This window comes from Mastomys coucha, unplaced genomic scaffold (assembly GCF_008632895.1).
Source record: "Mastomys coucha isolate ucsf_1 unplaced genomic scaffold, UCSF_Mcou_1 pScaffold7, whole genome shotgun sequence".
NCBI lineage: Eukaryota > Metazoa > Chordata > Mammalia > Rodentia > Muridae > Mastomys > Mastomys coucha.
Genome location: NW_022196913.1, coordinates 82,571,243 through 82,594,776, shown reverse-complemented (window position 1 = coordinate 82,594,776; position 23,534 = coordinate 82,571,243). Strand labels below are relative to the sequence as shown.

At 37.4% G+C, this 23,534-nt stretch overlaps 1 pseudogene; it reads right to left on the bottom strand.

Moving 5' to 3' along the window:
• Positions 1-21,025: 21,025 nt before the first annotated feature.
• LOC116081560 lies at positions 21,026-21,622 on the bottom strand (annotated as a pseudogene).
• Between the last annotated feature and the right edge of the window lie 1,912 nt (positions 21,623-23,534).

The window sequence follows — 23,534 nt, the reverse complement described above, 5'->3', positions numbered from 1 at the left end:
ATTATCCACAGAAGAAAGATTACTATCACTCAGCCTACATTGTCCTAAGCAGGTATTCCAATCTTTTTGCAAACAGAAATAATTTCTGGCTCTTTAAAATTTGAGCTTCTTTATAAATCTCAAAATCAAGATTGGAAAAACAGTGACAGTCTTTCCTTATGCTTTTGTTCCTTTGGGCGTGGCCTTTTGTCTACTAAGGAATGACCAGTGGAATTACTGAGCTCTCTGGCTCACAAAAGACTTTTATTGGGAATAGCAAACAATGTTGACACTATAATACTAACCTGTATCACAGGCCAAAAGGAACTTTCTCTAATTCTCGGACTTTCCACAGCATTTGACTACATATCTCTAGACTCAGTGATTGGCAATATAACAATAGGATGGTAGCTTATAACTTTGGGACTTTTCACTCTCTAAATTAGAAAGGGAAAGAGAAATCCAGAATTCCTGTGCACTTTGCTTAAACAGATGGATATGAGCTGAGGAATTTGTTCCAGAATCCTAAAGTCAGACACTTTGCTATCATCTCCTAACAGATTTATCTAAATTGTAGGAATGACAAAACATCATTGATCTATCAAAGACGGGTTTATAGACCAAAATTCTGGGATGCTGTCTTCTGTTAGTAAGAAGTAGATAAAGTACAAGTTGTGTGAAATTTTAGTGATATAATTACACATCAGTGAGATTCAGAAATAAGTTAATTCTAAACAAGCTAATTTTCAACTGTACTGTTCTTACTGCACAGTATTTCTCCAGTGTTACTGTCAAATAATTAGAATATTACTTCTTAAATTCAGGATACTTTTAAGCACTGAATGAATGGCAAACAAAATTAAACAAAACACTGCTCATTGATATTGTAAGTAGAAACTTAAGGGGTATGTGTGAAGTCAGTTGTGTTGGAAAGTGTTTTGCTGGGACTAATATGTAAAGAAACATTTGCTGAAGCAAACATAAGTGAAAGGGTCTTTTTCTGAAACAAGCATGTAAAAGAACACATGATGAAGGAGTCTTCATTAATGATACATATATCCTGGCCCACCTTACATTCATAGTTGAGCTCCAATTGGTACTCCATCGAAAGAAATGCACCAAAGAAACAAAACCAAACAAACAAAAAAACAAAAAAAAAACAAAAAACAAAAAATAACTTCTGGTGGTGTGCTGCTGCTTCTTGCCACTCTCTCAGCCTCGGGTCAATTGTCAGAATAGTGTCAGCTGAGACAGAATCACCTGGAGTTTTGCTAAGACTCACATGCTGAGGCAAGACCCTTAGAGGGAATATTAATAGGACTCAACTGACAATGACAGAGGATGAACTTGGCTTGCTAGTAGATGTAGCTGTGCAACACTTGTTGTTCTCATGTCTTTTTTAATCTTTGCTTTGCTGAGAAAGGCATGGCCAAGAACTTCTCCTGATGTCCCTCATGGTCCCTCCCGCTGGCATGTGGCATTAGCCTGAGGGTTGGCTGTTCCTGCTAGGTTGGGCCATTGCTGCTGCTAACTTGACACTACTGAACTGTACTACTGGTATATCCATGAGATTTTCATGTGTGGATGGAGCTGCTGCTGCTGCTGCTGCTGCTGCTGCTAACCTGTGAACAGAACTGCTGATTTCCTGAAAACGGAAATGAGATTTGCTCCAAAGAAACATTTCTAAACAGTTCCACTTCTCCTGTATCATTTCTTTTCCACTATCACTGATGGGTGGTAGGTCAGAAGCGGGGTTAAAGCATTTAAGAACCATAATTGAAAACAGGCTTTGAAAAAAATTAAACTTACAGATATCTTTCAATGGTCTCAATTCCCCACAGACTAACAAAATGATGCAGAAACTGGAGCCATTTTTCTTGGTGTTCAAGAAACAAAGCTGAATATCAAGGATACATATAGCCTCAGGGTAAAAAAAAAGATGTTCCAAGCAAATGGATCCAAGAAGCCATTTTAATACCTTGAAAAATGGAATACAATCAAAACTAACCAGAAGAGATAGGGAAGGATACCGCATACTCATCAAAAGAAAAACCTATCATGATGACATTAAAATTATTAATGTCTATGCACCAAATACAAAGGCACCCAAGTTTGGGGAAAAAAAAAACTCACTACTACAGTAAATCACATGTTGACCCTTATACACTGATACTGGAGAACTTTAATATGCCACTTTCATCAATAGACAGATGATCCAGACAAACTAAACAGAGATACGGGGAAACTGATGTTATAAACCAAATGGACCTAACAGATCCATTTGGTTTATAACAGAGCATTTCACCCAAACACAAAAGAATATACCTTTTTCTTAGCACCTCACAGAACTTTTTCCAAAATACACTCAAACACAAAGCAAATCTCAACAAGTACAACAGAATTGAGATAACTCCCTGCATACTATCTGAACCTTAATAGATGTAAGCAGTGTATCAATAAGAGAAAGCTTACACACTCTTGGAAATGGAACAACTCTTTATTGAATGAAAAAGGGGTCAGAAAAGAAATGAAAGACTTTCTGGCATTGAAAGAAAATGAATATACAACACGTCCCAAATGATGGGACACTATGACAGTAGCTCTAAAAGGCAATTTAATAAAACTAAGTGCCTACATCTAAAAATAATGGAGAGATCTCATACTAGTAACTTAACAGCACCCCTGAAAGCCCTGGAACAATAAGAATAAAGCACACCCAAAAGGTGTAGATGGCAAGAAATCATCAAACTCAGGGCAGAAATTAATAAAAGAGAAATGAAAAACAAACAAAAAAAACAGTAGCAATACAAATAATCAAAGAAACAAAGACTTGGTTCATTGATAAACCATTAAAGTTTACAAAACTTTGTCGATAGTACCTAAAAGATGGAGATTTAATATCCCAATTAACAAAACTGTAAATTAAAAAGAGAGACATAACAAAGAGAAAGTAAAGAAATTCAGAGAATAATAAGGGTGTACTTAAAAATCCTATACTCTACCAAATTGGAAAATCTAAAGGAAACGAATAATTTTATTTATGCGTAACACCATATAAACATATAAACAAGCAGACAAAAAATAAACCCCACATGATCAGCTCATTATAGGCAGAAAGGGCTTTGATAAAATCCAACACCCATTAATGAACAAAGTTCTGGAAAGATTAGGGATTCAAGGAACAAACCTCTATATAATAAAGGCAGTTTATACTATACCCACAGCCAACATCAACTTAAATGGAGAGAAACTCAAAGCAGGAAGAAGTTGTCCACTCTACCTTTTCAATATGGTACTCAGAGTATTAGCTATAGCAGTAAGACAACTAAAGGCCAAAAGGGATACAAATTGAAAACTATCTTTATTTACATATGATATGATACTATCATAAGTGCCTCTAAAAATTCCACTGGGAAACTCCTACCACTTATTCACACTTTCAGCAAAGTAGCTGGATCCAAAATTAACTACCACATATCAGTAGCCTGCGCATACTCAAATGACAACCAGAATGAGAAATAAATAATGGAAACAACATTTTTTACAATAGCCTCCAATAAAATAAAATAAAAATGCTTTGCTATAACATTAACTAAGCACATGAAAGAATTTTATGATAAAACCTTTAAGACAAGAAATTTAAAATATTAGAAAAAAGACATTAAAAATGATATTAAAAAATGGGAAAATCATCCATGGACCAGTAGGATTAACATAGTAAAAATTACTATCACACCAAAAACAATCTACAGGGGTTTTTGTTGTTTTTTGTTGTTGTTTATTTGCTTGCTTTATTAATCATTCCATTCATTTACATCTCAAATGATATCACACTTCCTGGTTACCCCTCCACAATACCCTGCCATTCCACATCTTCCCTCTCCCCACTCACCTTTGCCTCTATGAGGGTGCTCCCCATCAACCAGACCTCTCTTGCCCCACCACCCCAGCATCCTTCTATCCTACACCGAGGCATCAAACCTCCACAGGACCAAGAACTTCCCCTCCCATTGATGTCAGACAAGGCCATTGTCTGCTATATATGTATCTGGATCCATGGATGCCTCCCTGTACACTCCTTGGTTAGTGGTTTAGTCCCAGAGAACACTCAGTGGTCTGGTCAGGTGACATTATTCTTCCTATGTGGTTGCAATCCACCTCTGCTCCTCCAGGCCTTCTGCCAGTTTCCCCACCCCTGGCGTCCCTGAGCTTAGTCTCATAGTTAGCTCCAAGCATACACATCTGTATTTGTCAGTTTCTGGTAGAACCTCCCAAGAAACAGCTACCCTATGTTCCTTGTCAGCAAGCACATCTTGGTAACAGCAATACTTTCAGGGTTTGGATTCTGGAGACAGGATGGATCCCCAGGTGAGGTAGTCCCTGGGTGGGCCTTCAGTCTCTTCTACATTTTTGTCACTGTCTTGTCTTTTTTGGACAGGAACATTTCTTGGTTAAAAATTTTGAGATGGAGGCCGGGCGATAGTGGTGCACGCCTTTAATCCCAGCACTTGGGAGGCAGAGGCAGGCGGATTTCTGAGTTCGAGGCCAGCCTGGTCTACAGAGTGAGTTCCAGGACAGACACGGTTACACAGAGAAACCCTGTCTCGAAAAAAAAAAAAGAAAAAAAAATTTTGAGATGGGTGGGTGGCCTCATCCCTTGGCCGGGGGCCATGCCTATCTACTGGAGATTTTCTCTACAGGTTCTATCTCCTCTTCACTGTGTATTTCAGCTAAAGTCATCCTCATTGTGTCCTGGGAGCCTCTTGTTTCCTTGGCATATAGGACCACCCAGTAGCTATTCACATTTCCTCATCCCCCACTGCTACCTATTTTTATTTGATTTCTCTCCCATTACCTCCAGTACCTGATACTGCACCCCCTTATTTGCTCCCCTCCTCTCTCTCTCCCAGGTCTACCCTCCCTCTATCTCCTACAATTATCCTGTCCCCCCTCAGTGCAGCACTGAAGCATCCACATCCTGGTCTTCCTTCCTCCTATGCTCCATATGGTCTGTTGGTTATATCCCCCAACAAAATTCCAACACGATTTTTCAAAGGTCTTAAAAGGACATTTTTCAGGTTCCTGTGGAAAGAGGGGGGAAGGAAGGGGGAGGGGAAGAGGGAGAGGGAGACAGGGAGGAGACTGGTGGAGAGAGAGAGAGAGACAGAGACAGAGACAGAGAGACAGAGACAGAGAGACACAGAGAGAGACACAGAGAGAGAGAGACCAAGTGCACAGGAAAGATAAAATAATTCTGTAAAAGAACTTTTGGATGTATCACACCATCCTCAATTTCAAGTTGTACTACAAAGTCGTAATAATAAAAACCACAAGGAACAGACATGCTGATCAATGAAATTGAAATAGAAATCCAGACATAAATCAAATGTCTATGAACATCTGCTTTTTGCAAAGAAGGAAGAAATAAACACTGCAAAAAGACAACATATTCTGAAGAAATAATCTCTTGTACTGAATGAAAACATTACCTGTCAATAAAAGGCTGATTGGCCAACGGCCTAAAGCAAGATTAGACGGGGGAATATGCAGTACACAGAGAGAGGGGAATTCTATGAAAATAGGTATGAATTTGCCCCCAAAACAGAAGATTGTCATATGAAACTGAGGACAAGCTAACTGGCCTTGTGACAAGACTTAGAATAACATGAATGGTTAATTGAGAAAACAGAACCAAAGCTATTGGTCTAAGCTTTGCTCTCTATATTTACTAATATATAAGAAGCTGTTGTTATTTCAGGAAACTTATGTGTATGTGGGAAAGCTCAGAGTTATAATCTTTAATAAATGGTGCTAGTCAACCTGGATGACTGCATGGAGAAGAATCCAAACAGGTCCATACTTATCACTCTGCACAAAATTCAACTTCAAATGTATCAAAGATGTCAGTATTAAACTATATAGATGAAACTCATGGAAGATAAAGTGGGCAACAACATTGAATGCATTGGTACTATGAAAAAATTTCTGAACAGAACATTATTAGCTCAAGCACAAAGGACAATCATTAATAAATGAAATTTCATGAAACTGAAAAGCTTTTGCACAGCAATGGGCACCATCATTTGAACAAATTGGCAGTCTACAGAATGAGAAGATATTTATACCACCTACACATCTGATAAATAGCTAATATCCAAGATATATAAAGAACACAAAATAGTAGCTACTAAGGAAATAATCCAATTGAAAAGTGGGTATAGATCTAAACAAAAAATTCTCAAAGAGGATACACCAATGAGTGAGAAATACTTCAAGAAATGTTCAATATCCTTAACCATCAAGGAAATGCACATCAAACCATTTTGAGATTTTATCTTACATCTGTCAAAATGGCTAAGATAAATAAAACAAGTGAGAGCTCATGCTGGCAGGAATGTAGAATAAAGGGAATACTCATGTATTACCAGTGGGAGTGGAAACTTATAATCGATCATAAAAATATAGAAATCAGCATGGCATAGCAGATCCTTAGGAAGATGAAAACTAATATATCTAAAATACAGCTATACCACTCTTATGACAAATACCCAAAGAATACTTCATCCTATCACAGAGACACTTACTCAACTATGTTTATTGTTGATTTAGATATTCATAATATCTAAAATTTAGAAATAATCTAGATATCTGGAAACAGAAGATTGGATAACAAAGATGTGGTACATTTACAAAATGGAATATTAGTCTCTAAAAGAATTAAATTATAAAATTTTACAGATACATGAATGGAATTAGAAAAACATCATGCTGAGTGATGGATTCCAGACCTAGAAAGATAAACATGATATGCATTTGCTTATATGTGGATATTACATGTTAAGTCAATAATAACTAAGCTAAAATACATAGAACCACAGAGGTTAGGTATAGAGTAAGAGACTAGGGACAACATATAGATCTTGTTAAGAAAGGGAAAAGGAATAATTATGAAATTGAGAGGAGTGACTGGAATGGAAGGATCTACTGGGGAGAGGGAAAAAAGGAAATGAGGGAGAGAATACAGGGAAAGATAGCTAAAATCAAGGGCCATTTGAATGGTAGTATAGAAACCTAATATGGTAGAAGCTTCCTACCATATATATAGGATATATATGAAGGTGATTTAAATAAAACCACCAAATACGTGATACTAAGTCCCAAATAGACATTTCTCACCACTAAATGAAGCTTCCAGTGTTGGAATTGGTTTACATATAATTGAGTTGTTGGCCAAAGAGGTACCATGAGAATCCCTAAGCAGGTCAGGCTGTGGTTAAGACTATAGGTTGCTCTTCTCAAAATGACAGCAAGATCCCATTCCTGAAGACAACACCTAAATAACTCATTGGACATGGAGTAGACAAGCTGGTGTCTACATAGAGCCTAACCCCTAAGTTCTAGCATCTTTAGTACACAAGGGCAAAAGAAAATTGCCAATTACTTAAACAGCCCAGCTGATTATTACAGACAGTAAAAATCAACAAACAACAGTCAGATGAACTGACTGTAAGTGCACTCTAAACACAGGGTGTCACCAAGGAGATATGTATGCATTCTCAGTTGTCACATGTGTTCAGTGATGCTGATACACATTTTCACTTCTACTTTAAAGATGAAAACCATAAATTTCGGGATTTATCTGTCCATGCACAAAGAGCAAGTATGGAGCATAACTGGAACACAGAACACACATTTCTCACTTTTGTTCACGATGTACTTTTCTTTAAAAGTTTAGCCCACATTGAACAGTATAATTGTTGCATTGTAATACCAAAAAGAAGGTGAATGGCAATGATGTTCAATGAAACCTTTTTAATGTAACAGGGCCTTTTAAAAGACTCATTTGAATGGAAACTTTTAATGAAACAGTTTTTTAAAATATGTTTGTTCTCAAATAGATGAAGAGATACTCTGGGAATGTTTAGCAATGGATATAGAGGATTGATGATAATAATGAGAGATCATAAAAATATTTCACTATCAAAATGTTTAATAAGGTATTTCTCCTTGAATGCAATGATGTTACTTGACTTGGAAAGACATTGATGTGAAAATCATATTTTTTCATTCACTCACTACACACTAACTTTCCTCTTTGAATACCTTTGTCCGGCCTAGAGAAAGAAACAAAAATGTATGATTCTATCACCAGCATGAAAAATCCTTTAAATAATAGACAATTGAATTATAACTCAATTTTCAAATGTACATTATTTTTCTGTACTTCGCTAAGCTATTTTATGATGATAACTTTATTTGATTCTTGAATTAGGTTCCTTGGTTTATTTTCAATATTTTACTTCACAGATGAGGAAACAAGAGCTTAGATGTCTAATAAAGTGACTTATTTAGTAAAAAAGATAATAAGCATAGCCCTGAGATCAATGCTGTTTATCTTATAGGAGCAGAGCATACCTGCCTGACACAGTGTAATCTTTATATAACAGCTGACCCCCCATTGTCAACTCCAAGAATTTTGTATTCATCTCAGTATTCCAGTTTTGCATTCTTTCTTGCACTAATAGTCTGTTTACATATTAACTCTTGATTTTATTTGTTTGGATTTAATAAATGCCTTAATTTTCGAAAGAATGGCCATTAAAGGTATTTCGGGATTCCTGTGGCGGGGGTGGGGTTAGACATCAGAACATAACAGTCTCAGAACCACGTAACTAAGAACAATCTGAGTGTTTTCCAAGCAGAAGGTAAGCACAGGAGGTTAGGTTGACATTTGTTCACTGGTTCTTTCTGATGTTGGTATAAGAAAATGAAGTGCTAGTAAATAATTTCACTGACTTGAACAAGTAAAGATTGAATGACATTTAGTGCTGGTTGAATTTGAGAGTGGTTAGCAAAGGAAACAAAAGTGTGGAAGAGGATGTTGAGAATTCTAAGAAAGATGCCTGTAACATTTACACGCCTGAGAGCTAAAATAAGTTTATGTAGAACAAAGCATGTAAAGCACAACAGGCAAGGTAGTAAAGATATAAGAGATGATTTGGCAATTTTCTATGGGAAGATCAAGAGGGAAATCAACTCCAAGTAGGGAACCTTCACTAAATAGCTGAGGTATTCACTTGACACCCTGAGAAAGCCAGGACTAACATTTAAGAACCAGGACCCAGAGTAATAGTGATGCCATTGGACCAATGAGAGAACTGAATGTTTTTATACATTGACAAATCATAGACAAATCTTAACAGGGCCAGGAGGATCTGGTAAATTTATGAGTAAGAGAAACAAAGCCCATGTCTTTAAAGTTAGAGAATATAATCTATACCTGCTACCAGTTGACACTTAAAATACCTGGCATATAACCTAAACTAATTAGGCATATGATTAGCACAGGAGACGAGTCAATGAAGAAGCAGCCATAGATTCAGCCATGTATACATTGGAAGTGGTGGCCAGAAACTTTAAAATAATATAAATCTACTTATTTAAAATAGAATTTTAAATAAAAATGATAGTACAGAGAAAAGCAGACAGAAACATGTAATGAGAAAACAGATGGGATATTTCAGCAGTGTAACTGAAAGCATGAAACAACTATAAATATCAACTCTAAAAAATCAAAGATTGAGGAACTAATAAAGCACTCAAAATTATGATGAAACTTTCCAACTGTTGTCCCATAGCTCACGCAATTAGTGTTATAGTAACAGAAGAAAAGTGAAATGGGTGAAATTTATTTTTCCTCAAAGCATAAAATTTTCAGATCTCAAGCTCTGTTGATATGGAAGGTACAACCATTTCTTTAACACAAGTTTTGTCTATGGTAAAGTGTATATGGGTTGGAATGTTATGACATTCATCCCTCCCCATCAAATCCTGACATCAGCAGAACTGATGTTGTGGATGGCCCTGGTGCTGCTTGTATTTTGATGTTAATTAGGATTTCCCAGGAGGGGTTGGCTGGAATGAGTCAGTACTCAGATCTTGTGAACCGTCCTAATAAAGGAGCCAATCACTGGATAAGAAGGCAGGACTTCCAGGTTGGATAGGGGAAGAGGGGAAGCAAGAGAGGAAAAAAAAAGCGGAAGCTTTTGGATGACGATAGTGAGAGGAAAAGATGCAACTTCTAGTGTCTCCCAGGTTCAATAGCAGATTGCTAGGATTTGCCATTGGAGGATTTAGATTTAATATGGCTTACAAGATTAGGATTCTAGTTGTTGCACTCAGCGATTGAGTTACCATTGTTTATGATCTAAGTTTGTGTGGTGTTTTCCTACACGCAGTGACTCGATTGGGTTCCAGAGAGAAAGGTACAGCATCAAAGTGTGGGTTTGCATGATGTGCACCACAAAAGGCTGTGGCAGTTTTGAAGCATGGGGGTTGGCATGTAATGACCTGCCAGTGGGAATTTAGAAAGCTGGGCAGAGATATTTTGGAGCTCTGAGTCAGAGAGTTTCCATGAGATAAGTACAGGTTGCCCACCAGTGCATGGCTGGCCAGCCCACCTGGGCAGAGTAACTGGATTTAGAGCAGGATGGAGCTGCTTTTTTATATTTCCTGAAACAGGCATGTGCTCTGTGGTGGTAATTATTACTCAAGGAAATTAAAATGGGACTAATGGAAACATGGATGACAAAAGTGAAAAAAGAGAAATTCCTAGCAAATATACAGCCATGGGAAAGGATGAAATAGAATGTTCGAGGTGAAGAATATGATTACTAGACTTAGGAAATATATCAGATAATGAATTTATTCTGTGATGCTAATGGAAGGCAATTAAAAATATGAAAAATTAATTATACTTAAGACAGCAGAATGTATTCAACATGAAACAAATAGATTAAAAAATAGTAAAACTTAAAGCAGAAAAAGTATTCAAGATGGCATTCCAAAGTAATGAGAGAGAGAGAGAGAGAGAGAGAGAGAGAGAGAGAGAGAGAGAGAGATATTAGTTCAGCATAAGTATTTTTAGGTATATCTGTAAGAGCCTTTTATATAAGATTTAAAATAGAGTGCTGAGTATAGCAGACTGCCTTACCCAGTGCAGGTGAATAACATCAACCTGTTGAGACCTCAACAGACAAGGTAGATGTGGGAGAACTTATCTTCTCTGGAAGTAGCTTTAGAGTTGGTATTTCCATCATCTTCTCTACTGGCGTTTGTGATGTCTATCATTGGTACCTTTTGAGCCTTTGAAATTGGACATCCAATTCATGTACTGACTCTCCAACTTTCAGACAAATTGTTATAATACTTAACTTCTATTAAGTTAAAAAATTGAGTAGACCTTCATAATTTCTTTCATAATTTCTATCCATACATCTTACTGGTTCTGTTACTTTTGAAGAGCTCTGAATAGTGCACCCACTATCATCATGAAGTGGACAAGAAGAATCCATAGAACAGTTACTAGCAAGGTAAAATATCATATAGTGAAATATAAACCCAGGGTATTTTCCACAGTCAATTACTAGAACTAGTTAAGTTTTTGTGGATTAAACACGGGCATAAGACTAGGAAAAATCAAGGAACATGGGAAGGGACATACTAGATCCTGTCTATTCCATAGGCAAATATAAAGAGTCTTTTCATTATCTTTATTTTGATTATATAATTAATGTATTTTAAAATCTGAATCAAAGATTTCATAGCACATTGATAGTACATCTTGATTTTTAATATCTGAAACATTTTAATAAAATCGAAAAATTTCCCTGTTTTGTAATAAAATCACAACTTTGTTGGCAAATTTTAGCATATGCAAAAGTGAACTACTTGTGGATATAAGTACAAAGGAGATGGTAAAAATAAGTGTTTTATGTTTAATGTGACATATTGTTCATGAAGTATAACACAGTTTCTCTAAAGTAGACTATTGTGAGTTAAAGATGGGCATATTTCATTTTCCAAAAACTTGCTAAAGTCTCAACTTCAGTACATACTAGATATTCAAAAGTTTGGCTCCTAACCTGTTGATGCTTGTTTTGCTATGTATGGTAATACTAAATATTGCCCCCCAACACTTGTTGTCCCCAGGGACAAGAGAATCTGCATGTACGTACACAAAGTAATGCTATGTGTCCTTGCTCCTTAATTTAAAACTCTTGTTTTAATTCGTATGCTGACAGCCGATAGCTGAGCAAAGAGAGGTAGGTGAGATGTTGGTTCATAAGGCTTGTTTCTGAGGCAGGGGCCACGAGAGGGAAGAGAAGGTGAAGAGAGGAGAAGGCATTGTGGTAGTGAGTCATGAATAAATGACCATGAATGCTGACCACTTGGAGTTAGGAGGTGCCCAGATGGAACGTGGCAAGTTATAACTTGGGGTTATTGATGGGGAAGTAGATTAGTATACCATAGAAGATATTTTTAATGCTGATCAAGGCTTATTATAAATATAAAAAATTATGTGTCTTAAATCTGGGAACTGAATGATCAAGGCTGAAGTAGAAAACCCTGATTGAGATCAAATAATATTACAACAAATTGGTGCCCAAAGTGGAACAAGAACTCACTTTTAACAAAATTGATTTCAGATTCCTGGATAAAAAATAATAATAAAATGAAATAAAACACGTGCTGTTCCTTTAAGATCAGGGACATAGGGAGATTTGGTTCCTTACCAATGTTGTTTTTTTTTCCCCAAGCTGCCCGGAGTTTGGAACAGGAGCTGATTGCTGGTTTGTTGCATGTGAACCCAGAAGTTCATAGCATGAGCTAAGACACAACTATGTCTTATATGGCAAACCAAACAGCATGCTAGGTTGAAGATCCCAAGTTGGTCAGGTTGGGCTCTTCCCAAATGTTATTCTATACTACTCCCGAGCTCAGGCAAACTGCAGCCTAATTGTGCAGACTTGAAAGCTCCTGCTTTGCAATGAAGCAGGCAAAGTCCTGCTGCTTAAAGCTGCATGCTTCTCACAATCAAAAAACTATAGAGAATAACATGAATTAGAATGTCATTGCTACATTAAGCAATTCGTCTCCTTGAACATGGGCTCCCAGTAGGAAACTGATGACTGCTTGGCCTAGCACAGAACATGTACCCAAGGTGAAACCTCTAAGCAGATACCAGGTTATTTGGGATATCTTTATACAGCAAATGGAATAGAATTTAAATAAAGTTGAATTCAGAAGAAGATATTAAATTCATTTATATAAGAGAAAGGGGAATGTAGGATATTTAGCTGTAAAGATATTAATCTCCACAGAAGGGAAAATAACACTTAAGAGACCAGGGCAAGGACAGATAGGTTCCTTGGAAGTTCAAGGCCACCCTAATCTATACAAAAAGCTAGGTCAGCCCAGGTGATAGAGAGAAACCCTGTCTCAATAAATAATAATTGTTTTAAATTATCAAAATGGAGATTGTTATAAGCTCAGTGGTAAAAATGTTATGGCATACCTTCTTAAGAGAAATCAAAAGTGAGCAAATCTAAATAGAAAAGGGGTTGCTAAATGGAATCAGTCTATACTTTTAATGACTTCAAACTGCTGGACCAAGGACATGCTATGTTGGGAGAAAGGCTCTAAGTTTGTGTTAATAGGGAAGAAAAAAGACTTTGGACTCCTTCCAAATTAATAAGGATTAAATTTGATTGAGTGAGTATCCATGCCAATCTTGGCTGCAGACAGGAAAAGAATCAAAAGGACCAAATGCACTGGTAGTATATATTTCTAAACCCTCTATTGAAATAACTCTGAAACTGACTGAGACATATTTGTCTCCACCTAGAACTTACAAGACCAATAATACTGCCTACAGAATTCTCAGGACTTATTATTATATACCATCCTTTCTTATGGCGTGAATTGAAATTTATATTAATTTCATTAATTTGATTATAAAATCAAACTAACTTCTAAAGAAAGACAGTTGTCTTTCATTTTACTCAAACAAAGAGCAGAAAATTACCTTTCACTGATCTTGCACTTTCCATATAAATGTCTTTATAGAAATATGGATTGCTTGTCAGGTTTGGATATTGGAATACATGGAAGCAGCTCTGGCGAGATCCATCTTTGAAGTTGCTGAGATGCCTGATCCAGCTTCAGACTACTCTTTTCTTGGAAGACTTGCTTCTAGAAAAGCTTCAGGAAGGGCTGTTGAACCTGGGTGACTTTAGTTTATCCAGCCTTTCATAATGCTCCAATCATGACTGCAGTTAAGCCCTAAATTTTCTCAGCACATAGAGACTAGACAACAAATGATTACAGCTAGCTTTCTTAAAACTAACCATTTTTCTAATTTTTTTATCTTCCCAAAGAAATTCTTTGCCCCAAATTAGTAGGAAGCAATTATTAGGAAACCATTGTCCAGGCCCTTAATTGGTGGTGGTAGGGGGGGCTGGTTTTGGTTATTTTATGAGTAATAGATATATTCTCATTTTAGAGGATGACTAAAAATAATTATCATATTGAACATGGAGAAAAGAAAACAGAAGGCTTATACTCAGGGATCTTTTATCTTTCTTTTCCTCTTCTCTATCCTTTCTTTCTTAAAGGGTTGAGGGTTGAAAAGAAAAAGTGGGGTACATAAATATAAGAAATAATAGGGAAAAATAGGGATAGATCATCAAATCTACTCTTAACCTTTGTTAAAAAAACAACATCATTTTATAGCCATAATTTACATTGGTAGAGAATTTATATTGGTACAAAAATAAAGTTATTTTTGGTACACATAATATATAGATGTTTTTAATGTTTATTTGAGAAATCATTCTTATATAATTCTTAAGGATGTAATATAAAGTTCTTATCCTTTTGGAAGCTACAGTTTGGAGTGTTTAAGAAATGCAAATTAATAATTAGTCAAACTTATAGTCATATTAGATACTAGTTTAGTTAATTACAATAAAGTGTTTTCAAGGTTATTCACATAGTAAATAGCTAAAAATATACAATGTTTGGCAATTCTAATATACTATAGGTAGATAGCTGGTCATCAAAAATTTCACAGATTCACAGAATATGACATTTATAATTATTTATTATTAAACAATCTTTTGACTATTAGACAGGTTTGCTCTAGAGAATACCCCCATTCCACTTCAAAGAAGATTATGAGCATCGATAACTTCCATCTGGAGTTACTTCAATTGTGGCAAGTTAGCCACTGAGCAAAGAAAATGCCCATGCTTCAACTCCAGACAGATCTGCCCAGAAAGGCTAAATGGACACAGAGAAGTCGACTGCCAAATTCTACCAAGAAAGGATAAGCAAATCCTTCATAATTCCTGCTTCACCAAAAGAAAAGAAAAATCTATCAAATATACTGGGCCAGAAATCTAAAATTGGATGCTCTAATGTTATAGAGACAATACTGGAGACTTTTCAGGCAGTCTACTATATCTTTTCTTTCTATAATTTTTGGAAGTTGTGTCCCTGTTCTTCCTGCATTCTCATGTAATATTTATTCCTTCTCAAATCTCTGATTGAGTTGAAGACTAAACAGTCATGGTCTTATTAAAAGCCTAAGATGTTTAGGATTTAAGAACATGTTCTAGTTCTAAAAAGATAATTTTAGAATAGTAATTTAAGTTGTAATAGAAATGTATTTAATAGAGAACTCCAAACTCACCACAATAGGCTAGATAATAGAATACTTTCTCCTAAGTTGCCAAATACAAACAGAATGGATTAATGTAACTCATACCTAATAATTTTCATAATTGATTCATAATTATTCCTACTACACATTGTTTATTATTATAAGAGGAAGAGCCTCTTTAGCCGAAAAAGGAACTGGTGAGATTTGGTCTTTTGCTATGTATTGCAATGCTAAAGACTGGCCCCCAAGGCCTGATTGTGCCCAGAGATGAGAGAATCTGCACATACATGAAGTAATTCTATATGACCTTGCTTCTTAATTTAAAACTATTGGTTTAATAAAAATGCTACAGCCTATAGATGAGCAGAAGAGAGGTAACTGGGGTTTCAGTTCTTGGTCTTGAGGTCTAAAGCAGGGACCACGAGAAAAAAAAGAAGATGGAAAGAGGAGAAGATGCCATGAGGTAGGTGAGTCATGAATACATAGCCATGAGGTCTGGCCATTTGGAATTAAGAGCTGTCTAGATGGAACATGGCAAGTTATAACTTAGGGTTATTGATGGGGAAGCGATTCTAATACTATAGAAGGCAGCTATATGCCCAACTTTAATGCTGATTAAGACAGTATAAATATAAACATTATATGTCTTTTATATGGGAACTGAATGAATAAAGGTGGGGTAGAAAAATCACAGTTGGGATAAAATAATATCACAATCCTAACCCCTTAATGTTTAAATCTGAACTTGTCCAAGTTTATTATCCTGACATTTGTGGACCACTAAAAGTAATGTAGTAAGACTAAAGACATCACTAGAGGAGGTAAGGTAGAGCATCAGAATACACTTGACTCAAAGAAATGAATGAAATGAAGAGGAGCAGGGGATGAGGGCTTGTGAAATACTGAATCCAGTACAGTAAACTCATGTGTAAATTTTAAAAAGTGCACAGTAAGTGACATATCTGAAAATGGAAGAAGTGCTACAGATAATGGCTTGAAATAACTTCAGTATGTGGAGCTGAGAAAGGCAAAGTGAGAAAAGCAGTCAGGATAAGGTTGATAATTTGACTAGGCAAGCGATATATCCAAGTATAACTGTGGTCCCCTAATTAAGCAGTGAATAAAATATTAAAAGTTGCAATAAGAAAAATATGTCAAATTAAGAAGTCTATCGTATAAACAATTGCAATGCTCCAAAAACAAAATCTAAAAACAAAAATGGATTCCAGCACTGAGTAAAGAATGGTTCTTGTAAAGGCAAATTCTGAACATTAAGGAATAACATGAAGTTATTTATGTAATATATTTGTATCCAAGCATAATAAAAAATGCCTGTGGGACAGGAAATTAATCAAGCTTCAGAATTTTGTGCATAAACACACCCAGTGACAATAGATAGCAGTGTTCTATGAATGAAGTTTTCAACACAAAACTCATAACCTTCAGATGTTGTTTCAACCAGAAACATTCTTGAATTTCAAATGTTTTATGAAAAATATTTTTAAGTCCTTGGAAAACTACTTCACTACAAACTCTCCAGAAGATTAAGAAATGAACTAAAATATTTAAGAATGTTTTGTAAGTTGTAACAGCTAGAAAGATAACTATGGATGAAAACTGTAGGGAGCTGAGTTGAGTTATATGTGACAGGTATTAACAAAAGGTCAACTTGAACATACAACAGTTTTTTGTGTGTAAAAATATTGCTTCTTTCATCTGCCTTGTTATAGGATTCTCATGGCTGTTTCAAATACATACGTTACACCAATGAAAATGTGCCAAGCTCAAGAGGTGATGGACCTAAGGAAAAGAGATTTAGGTGCATAGGAAAGTACAAGAATAGTTAAAGCAGGAACGAAAGAGTGAACATAAGTTAAAAATATGTAAAGTTGTAGGATAAGTTAATATGAATGAGTTCCCAAATGCTGATGTATATGATTCCAAAAAAAAAATCAATGACAAATAGCAATAAGTTTAGCTGAATCCGTCCAAGTAGTTTGGTGGTTCATGGGAGCAAAATTTGGCTGAAAGGAACTGAACACACTTAACTGGCCCCTAGATAGTCATATGCAGACACTGAACCTGTCTCAGATGGCAATATTTATATAATTCATTCCTGAAGATTTTCATTCAGTATGTTTCTTGGATACATGAAACCTCACAGATCCTAGATGAATAATCATTTACTCACAGCTCTTATAAGAGTTAAGGCTATTGTAGAGCTAAAGAATCAAATGCATTACCTGATGTCCTCACTGTTGAGGCCAAATGTATGACAAGAAAGAACTTAAGGATGGAAGGATTTATTTTGGCTCATGTTTGAGATGAAACAGTACACCAGAGTTGGGGCACACCTCACTCACATCTTACCAGGTTGGGAAGCAAAGAGCTTAGACTTGGAGCTAGGTGACAAGACACAGGCCCATGCCTCTGTTACTGACTTTCTCTAGGAAGTCTGTAACACATAAGGATTGGACCAGACTCCAAAACAAATAAGTATTCAAATACATGAACTTCTGGGGTCATTTCACGCTTGAGTCCTAACACCACACACCAAGGGATAAATTCCAACAGAGACATTGAGTCGCAAGTTATAAAACTAGGTCTCAAACCCAGAAAGTTTAACTAACGAATCTGTTGCGACTCACTAATGCTGCTTTAATATGGTAGTCATCGTTGTACTGTTTAAAAGTGGAGAGGTATTTTCCTAGGAAGTAGCCAACCTTGCCATTCCTGCATTCATTTACTCATTCATTTGTTCACTGACCTACTCATTCACTAACTGTGATTAACTGCCAGGCACTGTCTTGCAGTCTGGGAGTACAATAATATGGGCAACAGCCAAGCTGCATCCAAGCAATGTTACCTATTTCCTTTCTTTTCTGATGCATGAGTTTTCTTTTTACTTTTTGCAGTTTGTAGAAATGTTTTAATTAGAGGATTTGTAGGTATGGTGGGTATTCTGTTACCCACAATTCCTTACCAATGAGGCTTCATGCTGGGATACCCTCCTCCTTACCATCTTAACACGAGATGATCACAGACCACATTCTCCTGTTATAAGATTCACATTTCTGGGGTCCCCAAAGAAGGAGCTAGAAAAAGGACCCAAGGAGCTGAAGGGTTTGCAGCCCCTTAGCACGAATGACAATATGAACTAACTAGTACCCTCAGAGCTCCCAGGGACTAAACCACCAACCAAGGAGTACACATGGTGGGACTCATGGCTCCAGCAGCATGCTTATAGCAAAGGATGGCCAAGTCGGTCATGAATGGGAAGAGAGGACCTTGGACCTGTGAAGTTTCTATGCCCCAGTGTAGGGGAATACCAGGGCCAGGAAGTGGGAGAGGGTGGGATGGTGAGCAGGGGGAGGAGGGAAGGGGGAGGGAACAGGGGATTGTTTTAGTTTTTGGTTTTTTCTTTTTTCTTTTATTTTTTTCTTACTTTATTTTCTTTTTCTTTTTTCTTTTTGGAGGGGAACCTGGAAAGGAGATACTATAAATAAAGAAAACATCTAAGAAAAAAAAGTCTTCCATGATACTGTAACCTCTTCAATAAAATAAAATAAAATAAATACACTGTTAATAGACAAATAAAGGCTGGTGTGTGCACTGTTTAAAAAAAAAAGATTCATATCTCTGGTTATCCAAGGACTGTGGTACACTTCATAGCTGGGGTCACTACAGTTTGCTAGAAATATCAGCTACTTTAGAATACTTTATAAAATATATTGAATTCCCATATATTAACCATATACATGTATACCTATTACTAAATGTAGTCAGTTGTTACAAAATAAGACATTCTGAGAGCAGGCTATATGCACACACACACACACACACACACACACACACACACACACACACACACCAGCCCGAACTCCCCAGGTGAGGCCCTCTGCCATTAGCTGCAGCTGTCCATACAAACTCAGCTCCCGACTGTTCCCATGGTTAAACATACCCACAAGGCACTGCCAACCCAGTTCATATGTTGCCACCAGCTGTGTGAGCACAAGTCCCTCCAATTCCAGAGTGAAGACTCCTGGCTGTGGACCAAGCCACCCCTTGGTTGGTCCCTGAACTTGAGCCACTAGTGCCTGGTTCCCGTGTCAAGCGTCTTCCAGGAAGCCTAGGGAACAAGTCTGATGGAGACTGACCACAGCCTATGTCCATTGCACTTCCCTGTCTTCTGTAAGTCCCAAGATCATAGACCCAGCCCAGCCCAGGGTGGCCATTGCCAAGAGCAGCTTCACCCAGACCAGCTCCAGCAAGCAGAGTATGTGGACGGTAGTACCTGAGGTCATTCTGTGCCGAGGCCACACCAGGCTGGTCTCCTGGGCCATAGGGTAGGGTCGAATGCAGGCCAGGAGGAGCAGGAGCTGTGAGCCCAGGTGCTCTAGAGAGGAAGGACCCGCTCTTGCCTGGTCCTGTGGCAGGGTTGCCTCTTCCAGGTGCAAGGGTAGGACATCAAAAGGCTTGAAGCTAGCATTCAGGCCACAGTGAGGTCCACTGTACAGCTAAACAGGCAGAGAGATCAATGCAGGCCAGTTTGTCCTTGGCTTTCACCTGGCCTCAGCCTTGGTCTGGATCGGCCCATCTTTCATCTTGCTGGGTTTACGAAGGCTGGATGCAGATTCCAACTTCATGAAGATCTCAATGATTCCTGATACATTAAGGCCCAAAGACACAGGTGGGGAGAGCAGAGCACATCTCTGTACACAGTCCTTTTTACAAAGAACCAGATGAAGATGAAGCTGCATGGGGTCTGGGCATATCGCTAACAGAAGCTGTGAGACATCCTAGGTGCTGGTCCTGGAGCACAGCCTTGATGCCTGGCAAGAGCTGCAGCCATGTGAAGAGGGCCAGACATACCTCCTCACATTTTAATGATGATAATGCAACAAAAAACCTTTATATAAACAGCTTATTTACTCTAAACAGAAACACAGAGGAAATTCCATATAAACACAAAAGAAGTGGTGCAGAATGGAGATACTGGCCAAGTTTGAGATGCTGACCAAGTTTGGATCTGAGGCTCATAAGAAACAGCCCAGGTTTCTGAGAAGAACAGGGGTTGGGTTGAGAGGGACAGTGTAGTTCTGTCATACAGCCAGCTGGAGGCTAGAGCTCTGAACAATGGGAAGCATGCCTGCATCTGAGAATGATGTGAGGAGACTAGATCCCAGGGACTTTCCTAGGGGCTTAACAAGTACAAAAGTTTATCATTTTACAGCAGTTGCAATACTGACATCAATATTAAAATAAAAGCAAGTTTTACTCAATAATTAAAAATCCAAAAGATTAAATATACCAGTAGCAGAAATGGAAAAGGGCACCCGTTCAACCGTCCCAGGCGACTAATACAAAAGGTTTAAACAAGTTCTGGAACTCACTCTGTAGACCAGGCTGGCCTCGAACTCTGAAATCCACCTGCCTTTGCCTCCCAAGTGCTGTGATTAAAGGCGTGAGTCACCACTACCTGGTAAAAACAAGTTCTTGCCAATCCAATCCCTTCCTCCACATGGAGCTTGGGGTGACTGCTTACGAGGGGACAAACTTCTTCGTTTGTACTTTAATCCTTTTCTCATATCCTACTCTGTTTTGGCAATAAATTGTGTAGGCCTCTGCTTGAGCTGGGTCTTGAATATTTGGTTCATTTAGAAGTTCTAGTGTTCCTAATAAGATCTGTTTGATGGTGATAGCTTGCCTCCAGTCCTTGTCTTCCTCCAGGATGGGCAGGCACACTGTGCCAGATGGATACACATTTGGATGAAGCAGTGGTGGCTCAAATTTACATTTTGGTTTTGAAAAGCATCCGTAGCTTGAACAAGCCTCCTTCCCAAGGACTCCCCTTCTTTCCAGGGATAGCGCACTCCCAGTTCATCAGGTTCACCGTGCCATCTGAACTCTTTGTTGGGACAGCCAAAAGCCCAAAGGTTGGTCCTTTCTCCAAGTTTTCCTTTCCTCCACAAGTCTGCTGAGAGCAATCCCCAATATATTCCAAGTCCCTGGGCAACCTCGGCCTGGACCATCGCGGTTGCAGATGATCATGAGTTTTCCTAGTAATATCTGGTAAGACATGTTTCTCTGCCTTCCTTTGGCTTTGTAAAATAACTCTGTTTTATCACATTTATTCATTGTGACTAATTTTGAAATAATTTTGACACATGCTTTAAGATCCTTCTTCATTTTATTAAAATTTAATTACATTATTTTCTACTCCATCTCCTCCTTCTTACTCTCATTGTACTCTCTCTGCTTCCTCCCAAATTTGTAGGGTCTCATTTTTAATCGTGGCTGTTACCTTTTAATATACATGAATAAATATATAAATTCAACCAGTTAAGCCTGCTATTGTTGCCTGTATGTATGTCTTTTAAGGCTGACCACTTGGAATTATATATTCAATCAGGGGGCTATTCTCTGGAGATGATTAGTTCTCCCATTCTCCCTGTTGCTTATATCTTTCCATCAGGAATGGTGTCCTATGAAACATCTCCCATCTAGGTTAGGGTGTCAATTTTTGGAATTGTTCAAATCTTCTTTAAACAAGCATTGTGTTAAAATGTCATAGATGTAACTTCACTATCATTACTAGAAGACACAAACTAAATGTATTTTACAGATCCAGGATTCAACTTCATGTTATCCACTCCAAGTCCAGTGCCATTTCAACTGTGCTACAAATTGTACATAAAAAACTATGGAGTGAGTTGTACAATGTATGGTGCCATCTAAGAGATAATGGTCCTGGGCCCTTCTGAAAAATACATGTTCTTTCTTTTTACTTATCATAGAACTTAAAATATTCTGGCTCCATATCATTATTCCCTCAGATAGTGAAATAATTAAATCTCCAATAGAAAATTTATTAAGGTTAATATGCTACATGGAAAAATATGAGGTATTATTTCCCAAAGTGGGTCATTTCTTTCAGAACTCTAAGAATCATATCCTTACTCATTCAACTGCTCATGCACCAAGGGGTTTTTCAAAAATATACTAATACAGTTATCATCTGAAGCAAGTTTTTATAACTGTGCAATGTTCGAGTGATTGTTACATGACTCAGCTCACTGTAGAGTTCTTAGAGAATTCAGAAATCCACAGATGCCTGTTGGGATTCTCATATCAGGAACTAAAACTTTTTAAAAGTTCAAAGTTACTTTGCCTTGAGGCATTTTTATCTCCTTTGGATCATTTTAGGACCTTGAAGATACTCCAGAAAGGGATCATGAGTTAACTGGTGCAGATATTAATTAACTAAGACTGTAGAAACGAAAGGTCCATGGGCAGTGGCACAGAGTCGAAACCTGTGCACAAGAGGGATGATAAAAGAAGTAGAGATACTTTATGCCAAAGTTGCTCACTTTACTCTGTACCCTAGGCACAGTCTTGCAAGTCAGTGAATGTGATATGAGGTTACTAATTTGGCATCATCCCTGAAGTGCTTTAACAGCTTGCTTTTTTTTTCTAACAACATTTGGAGACCAGGAGATATTCATTTCTCTATATCATGGGCAGGTACTTTATAGTTTTACATTGAAAAGTCTGTTTCTGCTGTCAGTCATGTGAAGCAGTTGGAACTAATTGGAAGACATTTTTAAATTAAAGCAACAGACTCATGACTTGATTTACACATAGTTAGACACAGCCAAGAAATAAGAGTGACAGAATATTTGTTACTTGAAGCAGGTAAACACAATCTAGGTATTACTTACAAAGCAATTTACCAAGCAAGGGAAGAACAGATTGTGACCAGAAACTCTACACATATTTAGGAAGAACAGTGTGTTGAAGGCAGGCACCTTCCTCAGCATGCTCAGGTTAAGGCTAAACTTAAGGAGTAAAACATATTGGTTATATTTTAAGGCATTATTAGGTCACGTTATTAAAATATGTGTTTGAACGGTTAAAATGGCCGAGAGCAACACTTTTGGGCATGCTTAGCTGGTGGCATAAATATAGAAGATATCAATGCTTCTGTGTATACTGAGTGACTTTAGACATTGTAGGTTAGGAAAAAGAAAGTCACTTTCAATATGAAAGT